This window comes from Thermobia domestica, chromosome 3, assembly GCF_964235325.1.
Source record: "Thermobia domestica chromosome 3, izTheDome1.hap1.1, whole genome shotgun sequence".
Classification (NCBI taxonomy): Eukaryota; Metazoa; Arthropoda; class Insecta; order Zygentoma; family Lepismatidae; genus Thermobia; species Thermobia domestica.
In genome coordinates, this window is record NC_137456.1 from 84,516,954 (window position 1) to 84,530,952 (window position 13,999).

The window sequence follows — 13,999 nt, forward strand, 5'->3', positions numbered from 1 at the left end:
CTGCTACGATGTAAGTCCTTCCCACACTGTCTTGAACACTGGTAATTTGTGATATAAAAAGTGTAAAAACTTTTTGAGCCAAGTTGACAGAAGTGAGCACGAGCCCGAGTGAGTGCGAGGTCAGTCGACAAGCGAGCGCGAGTCCAGTCGAGAGAAGTGAACGTGATCCCAGTTGGAAGAAGCGAGCGATCCCAGTGCAAAATGGTCATCTATGCTCTCTTCTATGGAAATATTAGGCTTTACTATTAAGAAATGTAATTTTTCCTTCTTTTTCTTTTTCTTCACTTTTTTTTTTTTTTTTGGTTAAGTAAGTGCTGAGCACCGCCACAAAAATTCTAGGGGATGCTGGAGCACCGGATCACCCCCGAAGTTGCGCCTCTGGCTTCAGGGAGGAGAAAAATAAAACTGATACCCTCATCAATATTAAAGATAATACACCTGTTGATTATTATTGCCGGTTTACCGGGTTGGCGAATATCGATCGTAAGATAAGGGAATTGCATCATCAAATGTAACTACTATATGTTGTCTCTTAAGAAAAAGAGGAGCGTTTAGTGAAGAACAGATAGGGAAATTCCCGATATTGTCGTATTCAACCCCACATAAAAAATCTCCTGGACAACTTATGACGTAAAGTACATTTCCGATTGGCTCCTTTACTGCCTTCCCCACCTTCTTTACGGAAATTTATGAATTAGGAGTATTCTCAATGTGTGACTCAGCTTGTTCGATACACGTAGATGCAAATATTATTGGCCACTCTTGCTGCACGCCCCTCTCCCACTCAATTGTATATAGATCCCTGTACAATAACTGAAATTGACACAACGCTTGTAGTCAACAACTTGAAAACATAACTTATCTAGTGATTAACGTAGGGATTTGGAGAGCTGTAGTCATGTACTAAACATCGTTGTATAACCTTCCGTCGGAGGCCTACAGTATCTTATACTAGAGCAGAACAGAGAACCGGTATGTAGAACAACTATTTTTATTATTAATATTTTCACTATTTTTCAATATATTTATAAAAAAAAATTGACAATTTATTTCAAAATTCATATTTCAGTAAGTAATAGATTTTTATAGTATAGGATTATAATGAATTTTAGACTCTTCAATATTCTACGATATTATTGTGTCTTGTTCTTATACTAGTGTTAAATTCAGAAATATATTAGTGAATAAAGCTCTGACCCTCCTAAATTAGAGCAATCCGAGCTTCTACTACGAATTGAACTCGGTTCCTCCCTGACAAAGTCAAGAACGCTTCCATTTAGCCACTTAGTAACTCCGTGAGAGAAAAATGAAGAACTAACTTTTTGTTTATTTATTTGTTTCAAGGAGGTTTGTTATTTCATTGCATGTTCAGCTTCACAGACGTTGAGTTGTAGCACAAGCGATTTATTTTTTGTGCACATAGTTTCTGTTTAATTTTTAGTTTGGGTTCAGTTTAGGTGTACAGTGAGTGGCTCTGATGCCGAGTTAGATCGAAAGACTCGATCACATAATAGGGATTTATTTGAAGCAAGTACCCCACCGGGATCAAACCCGGCACTATGCCCAATGCAGAAACATGTTAGCTCCTTGAGTACGAAGAAACACAGTACTCATTATTGAAAAATTGTCGCCTATTGTGAATTTCTGTTTGTTTCATTCTTCTATTAAATAAAAATAAAAGCGACAATACCTTATCTCGTCTGTTCTGATTTGATTTGATTTTCAGTTTAACGTCCCTTTCAGCAGCGAGGCTATGTGCGACATGAACCTACAGCTAAACGTGGCATCCGAACTACATGAGTTCCCGCCGTGAAACGAAAGCCAATGTCTCCCATGCCAAAAGCACGTACTCTAATCACTTAGCCACGAGGGGGCTCATCTCGTTCCTTCTATACCTATGTATAAAAGAATGTATATAATCAAAATTTCGCATAGATAGGAAGGACCTAGAGCCACCAAATTTGGTACGCAGACAAATTTTCACCTTTCAGTTTTCGGCTTGGGGGTCGGATTTGAGGAGGGTTGAAATATATGCAAGTTTTTCGGTTTCTAAAACGCCTTGCATATATGCAACCCGTGTTACGACATGGCTGTGCGGGGTTACACAATAGCAGAGGATAAATATTGGAATGGAGTAAAAACATCTTTTTCTCTTTTAGCCGATGTTTTGTAGTAACAGCTGCAACGACAGGTGCTTATTTTTTTATTTTTTTTATCCAGGTTCTGAATTAAGATCCGACAACAACGGTTGCTTATAGCTAATATAGAATAAGTAAAATATTACTGCCATCATGATTGAAGCTCACTCTCAAATAATATAAACGAATAATTTTATCAATTTAATTTATCAGATCAGCCATGCATTGGGTGACTTCCGTGTGGCGATTTGGCTGAAATGTATTGCAGAAGGTACGTTGACTGTATAAGAGAGTGCTTTATATCAATTGTACAGAATAAATTTGTTTTCCTTATAATCCATGAATTGGCAGTCTGAATATTTTATTTACTAAATATTGACTGTATACCAAGATAGTTTATTTTCTTTAAAAAAAAAGGAGAAAAAGAGTCTGAAAGTCTTAAGGTTTGTTGTTCTCTTCTTTTAATAAATTATAGATGTTAAGTACCAAGAACTTATAATAATCGCTCAAAATCAGGGGCGCTCTAAGAAAATTTTCTAAGAGGGTCCATCTCCATGCTTTCTATATTACGTATGGTATTTCTGATATTTAATATAGGCTACGTGGTTTGCTATATTATGTATACATTTTTGTAAGCCAGGATGGTCCGGGCCATCTGGTGCCCTTCGGGTGCCCATGCTCGTAGTCGATGATGATAATAATAATAATAATAATAATAATAATAATAATAATAATAATAATAATAATAATAATAATAATAATAATAATAATATAATCAAACGTACAGACACTTGATGAAAGTGCCACCATATTTTATTTTTGTAACAATCAAAATTCATTGATTTTAATATGCGTTAAATGGTATGCAGTAGAGTGTAGAGTCCCCCAAATTCTACCCAATGTGGATTGAGACGGGTCACGAGTTACTGAGAAGGTTGACTTGTATGGAATAAGGTGTAGGTTGTTCAGAATTTATAATATTTTACTGTATAATTATCGAATGAAAGCTCTAGCATAATACAGGTCACAAAAAAAGTACAATATATTCTTAAATAATTGTTAAAAGTTAAAATAAAAACAAAAACTACATACGAAATTGAAGAAATAACTACTAGTAGTTCGTCGTAGAAAAAAAAATCTTATGATGCTAGACTCTCTCACACCTACTATCACAGGAGGAATAGAGTAGCTTGGAATTTTCACAAAAAAAAAAAAAAAAAAAAAGATCTATCACCAAATTTGTTAAGCAGTTCCAAAGAATTAGTGTCACAAAGAGCAAATGAATAAAAAAAATGAATACCGTAACAAATCTTTGAACAGAATAATAAAATATGCGGACATTCATACACATAAATGTGTACTGTAATCACATTAATACAGTAATTAAAGTATACCTATATTGTATGCATTCTAAAGACGGTTAAAATTATTACAATTTAGCTACTAATAGTTATTTGAAAGATAATATTTTGCTTGAGCAGCAGAAGTCATTTAGCGATTAAAAAAACCCGTCGAGTTAAGTCTATACGGAATGTCCAGATATTAGAAGGCGAGTTTGCGGGTTTTATTGTATGTAGAAATGCTTATTTTCTCATATAAACTTTATTAATTTATAATATTTATTGATAATAATTTTGCATAATTATCAGCTACTAAATAGTCAAGTGATATACCGACATGAATTCTAATTCAGCATGAATATAAGGTCACCATGTGATTAGACTTTTAAAATAGAGCAATTTTTTAAAGAGTTTATATAAAGATTTATATTACTTAACAAATCTCTCGTACGAAAAAAAAAATGTAATTTAATCAAGTAAACTTTTCAACACAAATTGCGTTTCATTTCCTCACACTTATATACAGATAGTTGCAGTGGCGCATGCATCAAGAGGAGGAAGTGCAAGTATCCAAGCGCGTATCGTTTTAGAAAATGAAAGTTTTTTTTGTATATCTATGTTAATATCGTAAAGTGTTGTTGAAAGGGGAGAAAGGAGGTAAAAATCCAAAATCTCCTTATTTACGCTGCAGAATCCGCCCTTATTCTGAATGTGTTGTATTTCCTTAGAAATTGAATGTTATAATAATATTAGCAATTAGGAAAGACAAAAAAAAAACGCCCAGACCATTCATAGGACCAAGAAAAGTGGACATATTCGTGTAAACGAGTACGTTTGGAACGCTATATAAATCCGATCTCTAAACGATTTCTGTAATTGTTATGACCTAGAACGGTTAAGGCAAGTGTTGATACGGCGAAAATGGAATTACCATTTTTTCTTTTTCTTTTTTTCTTTTTTCTTTTTTTTTTGGCACGAAGGCTACGTGGTTTTATTTTTTTGAGGAATAACATAAATTTAAGGCTTTAGAATTATATCCTGTAACTCAGCCCAGCAAACGAATGATGAAATAATACCTGGAGTGAAGGCAATGGGAGAACGCAGATTAATTCTGAGAAGTCCAACATCCAGTATGCTGTGCATCTATAAATGCGCAGAGCAACGAATTGAATCAAGGATCCTCTCTTTCAGAGGTGAGCACTTTAATAATGTGCTTTAAAAATATTGTTTGTTTGGAAGTTTTATCGTTTAAAAAAGGCATCTTTAATAATAATAATAATAATAATAATAATAATAATAATAATAATAATAATAATAATAATAATAATAATAATAATAATAATAATAATAATCTGAGTCATTTGCAAGCTTGCAGAGAATCAGAAACGACTTGCATGTTTGTATGATGCTATAATTGATTTCCTGCTGTGCATATTAACCTTGAATTACCACATTCACTAACATGAAATTGTAGGTCAGTAGAATAACGAACTGTTCGCCAAGGACGTAGGCTTCGATTAACAATTACAGTACTCTTTCGTTGTTACATAGACACGCCAACATAGGACAACGAACTTTTCGACTCGCACAAGTTATTCTATATAAAGATTCAATACACGAAGAAATTGCATCATCGTAACTACAGGAGTTACTGAAAGATTATGTGTGTGAAGCATTGGAAGTTTGCCTGTTTAAGGATTTGGCTTTGTGACATTGGAAATGAAATGAAATCTTTAGTTTTATGTCCCTTTAGTCTAAAAGATCGCTCTTAACTAGCAAGCTCAATATTGGACTTAGGAAGAAGTTAGTCAAGTGCTATATCTAGAGTATTGGACTGTATGGTTCTGAGACTTGGACATTACGGAAGTTAGAAAAGAAATATTTAGAGAGTTTCGAAATGTCGTGTTGGAGGAAAATGGAGACGATAAAATGGACAGAGAGAGCAACAAACAAAGGTGTTTTGAAACGGATAGGAGAGAAGAGGACACTTCTAGCCAGCATCCTTCGTAGGAAGGCCAATTGGATTGGATACATTTTGTGAAGAAATTGTCTTCTTCATACCGCCATAGAAGGAAAGATGGAAGGAAAGCGAGGAATAGGAAGAAGAAGAACACAACTGATCGATGATTAGAGAAACAGAAGAAAATATTGGGAGTTAAAAGAGGAAGCTCAGGATCGAAAAAGTGGAACAAACATTTCCAGGCCTAAATCTAAAATTAAAAGCAACAACAGCAACTCTTTAGTCCGAGGACCTGCAGAAAGGCAGAATACTTAATAATAAAAATTAGGCTAAAAGGAGACGATGCAAATTATTAATTAAGGTGAATGATTATGAAGGAATAAATGGAATGAGAATGTGGAAGGAAACGGGAGGATAGCCATGGAACCCACGGACACGATGTTGTTCACCATAAATTCTTATGGCTGGAGAGTGGTCCGGTATGCCTGGTGTGACATGTAGATTAAGAAGCATTGCCATTTACATGGAGTGCATATAACAGATTGCTAATATACACATACAATTACCTCTTCTGTCTATCTCTCTTCACTAAATCTATAATATTTTTTCTCTCTTGTTGTGTCTGTGTAAGCATTGCACTAAAAGAAAACTACAAGATCTAACAGAGTACAAATACAAGAGAATAGTAGAAAAGCAAAACTACATATTTTCTTTATGACGGATCATCAAAATTTCATCGAGTGAGCCTGTAGAACTTAGATAGATACAAGAGGTACTCATGAGCCAAAGCAATGATTTGTTAAATCTGTTTTTTAAGTATAATCTGTGCTCAAAACCATTTCATTATTTTCAGAATGGGAAGAATAATAAAACATGAAATTATATTTCAAATAGTCAGAACATTTTTATCTTGATTAGTAAATCTCACACTGGAAATCTAACATGCTAATATACAATTCTGCAGTAGCCTAATGCAGTGGTTCTCAACCTTTTTTGACTGACAACACACTTTACTGAACGTTCAGGATATAGCGACTACTTGTTTATTATTATTATTATTATTATTATTATTATTATTATTATTATTATTATTATTAATATAAATTATGGTAGTATAACCCTATAAGATTTTATAATGTAATGACTGTATGTAATAGTAAATATTATTGCTGCCGCTGGATACGTGGACTGGTAGTCTGTCTCAAAGTTAATTTCAACTATTAATTATTATTAAATTCTTTACGATTTTTAAATTCTAAAATTTTGCGACACACCTTACGGGAATACGTGACACGCCAATGTGTCGCGACAAAACGGTTGAGAACCGCTTGCCTAATACTGTGGAGCTGATATACCGGATGTTTCTGAGTCACTTTGTTTGCCCGGTAATCTACAAATGACAAGCAAGACTCACTGCAGTGGCGGATCAATGAGTCAGTTCCGAATGGCCCGAGCAAAATCTGTGACCCTAGTGACCTGGAGACATGTTTCATCACTATATATATATATATATATATATATATATATATATATATATATATATATATATATATATATATATATATATATATATATATATATATATATATATATGTGTGTGTGTGTGTGTGTGTGTGTGTGTGCGTGTGTATGTGTGTAAAGTTGAGTTGAGTTTACCGTCCTGTTCAGCAGTGAGGCTATATGAAACGTGGACCTACTGATTAACATGGAATCCGAACCACATGAGCTCCCGCCTGGAATCGAACCCGAACGTCCCACACCAAAGACACGTATGCTAACCGTTTAGCCACGAGCATATAAATACTGTATGCAAATACCAAGCGTATGCTTTCCAATGCTTCAAGAGCAATAAATAAACAAATAAGTATATATTTCAAGGCTCTAATTCTCCTGATCCCCTATGTATATATGAACGAACAGCTTTTGTGTCAAGTAGTTTATTTATAAATGCTTTAAAAGATACGAAAATATTAAGCAAGATCATTGCCTAATATTCGGTTTGAACCTAAACTGTTTCAACGTAATACATGTCTATCAGATATTGTTATTAAATTGCACATTAAATGAACGTCCTATCATCTAGTTCGATTCCCGGTGAGGACACTTGGTCCAAAAAGGTGTAAGAACAGAACATTTTCAGACCAGCCATCCTGAGTAAGGTTTTCATTCATACCAGACAAGTACTTCTTGATTTTACTGAGAATTACATCACAGCATTGAATTGAAAATGGTTTGTTTCAAGAAACGTAAGTGATGGTTATGTTGTTTCTAAGGGTATGACTTTTTTTCTTTTTTCTTTATTTTATTTTATTTTATTTTATTTTATTTTATTTTATTTTATTTTATTTTATTTTATTTTATTTTATTTTATTTTATTTTATTTTACTTTACTTTATTTTTTTTTTTTTGAGCTGAGTGTTTGTTTGATGTCAATTTTCGTATAAACAGTTTGAGCTTCAGTCACCAAACTTCGCAAAAGGAAAAGTAATCATAGTGTAGATTGTTTTCAAACATTGTGGTCAATCGTGTCTTTGATGAATAGCGATCAGAAAAAAAAATTGTCTCATTATTTACACCCGTGCTCGTGGGTTTCTCGGGGTTCTCCCGTTTCCTCCCACTTTCTTCATTCCACCATTTCACTCATCTCTCATTATCACCGTCTCCTTTAGCCTAACCGGCATAACCGTGGGACGTTAAACTTAAAGATTTCATTTCATTTCATTTCATTATTTACACTGGTTTCTCCAAGACTGGTTGAAGTAAAATAACCAAATTTTGTACCATGCTGTAATTATTACATAATTCAGAGATGATTATACACACACACAGCTATATATACAGAACTACAGAACTCATACACACACACATACATTTTATTCATTATTTTTATCGTGTTGAACAACTATAGACAATGAAGTGCTAAACACCTAACAGTGCCACCAGAGTTCACTCATAAAAACACTGATAAATTTAATCAAATTCCGAACGTTCTCCCAACCATACGCTGGTTTGCATTTATATCAATTATTAACGGAGTGCAACGAAACTTTGATTTGTGACTGTAATCATTGTGACCAATTATGATAATTGTGACCAACATATATACATATACATGTAAGATATACATGGGCACATCATTTGTTAATCAGTTTATCAGTTGGATACACCAACATTGGACTTCTGCAATCACTTTGACCGAGACAACCTATGAAGAGACGCCCAGATATGAGGAGAAATTTGGATGCTACAGTCCGATGATGATGTCCCGAACATCCAGAGAGAGCCAAAGGCCTAAGGAAGAGAAAGAGAGATGGGCGGGTAACCATCTTGGGAGTCGAACGGGATGCTGCAGTCGGAAGAACAGGGGCTGCCTCATTCCTTAAAGAACAAAGAAACTCGAGAGTTGCAAGTGCTCGACCAGTGGTGAATAGAAGTGGTAAATATCGAGGCCTACGCTTTGACATGGGAATCTGCTGGAAGGTAGAAGAAAACCTTTATATTAATTTTCTAATTTGGAACCTATTGCCACATTACCGTGGACGATCACATCTTCTGGACTTGGCCAAATTCATCAATATATCGAGACGTGAATTGAGTCGTAGTAATCCGGCCTTGACGGACTGAACAGTTATTTTTCATTATTATTATTATTATTATTATTATTATTATTATTATTATTATTATTATTATTATTATTATTATTATTATTATTATTATTATTATTATTATTATTATTATTATTAAAGAAACTAAACTGAAAACGATAGTTTTAAATTTTGTTGTGATTAACTTTTTCATTTTAACCATTCACTACTCACAGCTAATTATTGTTAGATTCCGAGAATTATCTCCTTATATTCTGCTGTTTGCTCACTCAAAGATATAATATGTAGAAAATTTGGTGACAGTACAAAAAGTTAGGTTACTGCACGACAAGATTGTGTCGGAAAACCATTACTGTGCAAGTATTAACTGGGTGAATGATCTTTACGTTGTTATGTGTTTCTAACAAAAGATTTTATATTACATATCTAAGGGCTGGTAATTGTCAGTTAGAAGACGAGTGTAATCTGTTTGCTGCATATATGTATTTTTATTTGTATTGATAGGGTATCCTTAACTTGAAAGAGATAGAGTATAATTCTTGTCCTAAGTATTTAAATAGAGAAAAGTATCATTAGGAAAAATGAAATCTTTGAGTTTTACGTCCAACGATTATGCCGGTAAGGCTAAAGGAGACGGTGATGATGAGTAATGAATGAAATGGTGGAATGAAGAAAGTGGGAGGAAACGGGAGAACTCCGAGAAAACCCACGCACACGGTGTTTGTCCACCACAAAGTTCACTTGACGGGGGTTGGGATCGAACCCGGGACCCCAAGCACCAGAGGTGAACGCTCTACCACTGAGCCACCGCTGCCCCAAAGTATCATTAGGACAAATACTAACTGTTAAATAAGCAACTAAAAAAAAAAGGCATCTGCTGCGCAGACGCCGCACAAACAGATCTTTATAATTGTGAAATAAAATATAGCGCAAAGTAAAATAAACAAATATAAGGGAGGACGGTGCAACAATTTTATTTGTCTATAGAAGTGACGGCCAGTACAGCTGTTTCCCACTAAAGCTACAATAGTGACTTTATTTCAGCTATGCAGCAAGTGAATATCTTTTGGAATACCTACGTATTTTAGGTGAATACGTCCTAATTAACTACGCACCTACTTTCCTAGCTCTCTGGAGTACCGTATGGGAAAAATAGGAGTATGCAAATCTATGCTATAATTATTATTTCCATATGTTCTTATATATTTGGGATCAATATATGCTTACTAGGCTTACACATACGAGGTTCGAGCCTCGTACGGTGTAACTCAGTCTTTCATGGATCAAGGCATGTAAATTCAAAGCAGTACGTATTAGGCAAGTTGTAACTTGCCAGGGCGAAGAATAAATATGCAAAATCAATTTGCATATTCATAAATAGTATTGGCGAACCCGAACACAATTTTAATGTAATTATCCAAATAATTTCAGAACCAAGTCTGGAAATCAAATTTATCTTGTCATAAATTTGATTCCCCCAGCCTTACAAATTCCGCCCCCGAACTAGGACTCGAACACCGTTACACACTTCCATAGATTAGCATTGATTTTTCTAAGATTATTTGAGGTAGAATGACCAAATTGTATATGTTTCTGGTTGTCATGGTGTAGAACAGTGTTGTGAACATCAGAGCTCTCCTGCTATATTTGAAGGTTTTACGTTCGAGTTGAGTGAAGGGGGGGGGGGGAATTGACGTCATCGGGTTGGCATTAAAAAATAAAAGAAACTGGAGTTTTTCTTAAAATGCTACGAATTTCGGATGCAGGTAATATTTCGATAGAAGATATTTCTGGGTCTTCTTCAGTGAGTGTTGCTTACGAGGCGAGTCGATCGTCGAAAATTCCTTTCTCGTCTTGTCTCGAATTTTTCACATCTTGTTGTGTAAAAAATATGTACACAATTAATACCTTATATTTTTTTTCTTAATTTCGTCTAGAAGTCCACAGAATCCTGCGTTACGAGAAGTCCACAAAAGGTGTGATATAACAACATTAAAACCTATTTGTTATTGGGGTGTATTGTATAATGGCCTGCGTATCTTTAAATGTTGATGAATGCTCTTTGTTGTGTTCGTACAATTACTTTATCAATTTATAATTTTCATACTATTAGTTATGTAACACTAAAAGAGCGTTTGCGATCTAAGGCTTGAGTGAACTAATTTTGTCCAGGAGACTCGTTCTCGTCTTGAAGTAAAATGGTACTTCCCGTCTCGACTTTTAGAGTCTAATCCCTGAAATCACAAATTGTGATATTCAACAACTTGATAAGTAAATGTCTAGCTTTGGTTACACAACCACGCACAAAACAAAATAAAAAGTTCTGTGCTCCGGCTCCCATGGTATGCATTCGATGGATTTTGAATAGGGAGGACACACATTTTTTGCCCATAAAACAACATTGTCACCGTCAATCGTCTTAAGGTTTTGAAATTTGGATTCTGTGTAACAAAATAGATCGAATCCATACCTTGTGCTTTGGTGCACAGAACTTTTATTTGTGTGTGTGTGTGTGTGTGTCTGTGTTATTAACACATAAACATAAATTTAAGAAAGCCCACAGTGTTTAAAAGCATTAATCTCGAATGATCCGTCCCACTCAAAGAACAGAAAATACGGGAAAGTGATTAGTTTTCTTTGTCTTATGGACGCAATTTAAGCAGTATGTATGGAACCGCATTATGGATGTAAAAATAACGACTATGTACGCTTGATTTAACAACTTGGTTCTTTCAGTTTGCACAACCGTTATGAGGGAGGTGCAGCACTGAAATCGTCAACTATCTAATGTATGGAGAAGATCTGGAGTCAAAGAAATGGATTCGGGGAGCGACGGTATTACCACATAGTACCAATCTTTCAGTTACATATATGAACTAGAAAAGAATGCTTCTTATGTTCCAAGGAAAAAAATGAATCTCTTTACTCCCTGGTGGACACCTGGTTAGATAGGCAAGCCATACCTTTTATTTTCCGTAAGTAGACATGTTTTAATGCTTTTAGTTGTTGTCAGATTTTTTAAAATTTATTTACATGAATAAAATATGGTTATGTACAAGATTTACAGTAGTTATTTATATTTAAATTTCAGAACGCAAGTACATAATTTATTTTTGTTGTTTTATAATAATCAATAGAATACTGTTTTCATTTATAATAATGTGATTTCAACAATTACAATTATTTATCCATTTGCATCGTGGTTTTTATGTATATCAGAGTCTTCAATAATCAACTGTTTGTTGTCTATTGTCCTCATTTGATTATGTTTCTCTTCATTTTAGAAGAATAACGAAGAAAGAATGATCAACTATTAGAACAATAATGAAGAACAGAATCATCAACCATGCAGATTGATGACATTCGGATTTTTGTTGGGAATCAATCTACCCAAGAGGACGATTTGGGCATATTTTATTTGATCGACCTATTTTAAACCATGGACAATAGGAAAATGAATCTGAAATACTTCTCCTTCAAGTTGATGATGTTTCTTAGCGGAAATTTTAGATGGAGTCTGTTAGACAGGAAAATTCACCTTTTAAAGAATAAACTACACGCAAGGGCTATGGTATATCGTACGTAGATGTGTTCTTTTGCTTATGTCAATTCAGTGAAACGTTCTTTAGACTTCAGTTATAAGACTAATAAAACACTTCTAAGGTTTTATTATGTTTCCACTAACAATACACGAGAACCATTATGTTATTATATGATAATGTACACTCATTTCATGAATACAATGCTCTCTTTCTGTAAATCTGTGTATCTGCGTTTTTTTTTTCTAGTGTGCTTTACTTTCCTTGTAGAATTTTCATTATGTGAGAACTTTTTTGTTTTGATTTTTAAAAAGACTTCCAACGCTTATACTATGCATAAGTATAGGAAGTCTTGTAGGACGACTATACATTTCTACCAATGAGCCACCGCGGTTCCAAAATTCATCATGAGACAATAAAACCTTAATTCTCGCTCTTGTCTCGTGTGCGTCCCAACAAGTGCCAATGATCTTGTTCTGTATGGTTACTTTTAATTGACTAATTCCAAATAATTATTTCACGCAACACTAAATATAAGGTGTAATATCGCCGCGTTACTAACACAAAAGCGATATGTAAAAAAAAAAAAAAAAAAATCTTTGAGAAGACCATTTGTTCACTGAGAATTAGGTAGAGTGTGACGTATACATAGATATCATGGTGAGACAAATTACAATTATTCTAAAAACGTCTTTATGTAGAATAAAATTCATTCAGGACTTTTTGTTTCTGCGGCGATGGTTCTTCGAGATCTTTAAATCATATAATTAATTCAAAATGATTACAATATATTATTTTGTAATATATGATGCTACTATTGATGCATAAAAACATTATTTATTTATTTGAAATTGTTATAGCTTGTGTAAAAATACTTCCAAACGAAAGCTTTTACAATTATTTCTATTGCGCACCAATGAAAATACGATTTTTTTTATGGAATGAGAAATACAGTCAAGAGTCAGGACTACGTCTTCTTGCTTGTATTTCAACTTCTGGCAAAGACTAAGAACTGGGTCATTCCACGTCAGTTCATCCAGGCCATGTCACCCACCGACTCGGAATTTGATGATATTTGGTACACTTGGTCTACAACCACCAAAACTAACTTGTGCAAAATTTCAGAGTTCTCGCTCAACCCGTTCCTATGTTATGGTCCATCAAAATTTGGACATGGTAGGCAAAAAATTCTACTTGCGACAGCCGGAAATGGTGCATCGAGGTTTAAAATTTCCCTCATAACATGCTGATATGAATCCTTTGAGACAATAGACCTATCCATTCTGATGCAGAATCGTCTGTAGATTTCAAATCTGTGGTCAGATTTGCCATATCATCAACCTAAAGTGCACTTTTGTACAAAAAAACTAGTAAAAAGTATGCTTGAAAAACAAGCCTCAACTAGAAGTACAAAAAT

General features: G+C 34.2%; 1 long non-coding RNA gene across 1 annotated transcript; it reads left to right on the top strand.

The window, feature by feature from the left end:
* The first annotated feature begins 836 nt into the window (after positions 1 to 836).
* LOC145681462 (uncharacterized) lies at positions 837 to 12,803 on the top strand. Its single transcript, XR_014130787.1, has 3 exons — positions 837 to 972; positions 11,780 to 12,018; positions 12,328 to 12,803. It is a non-coding gene; the product is annotated as an uncharacterized LOC145681462 (long non-coding RNA).
* The last annotated feature ends 1,196 nt before the right edge of the window (positions 12,804 to 13,999 follow it).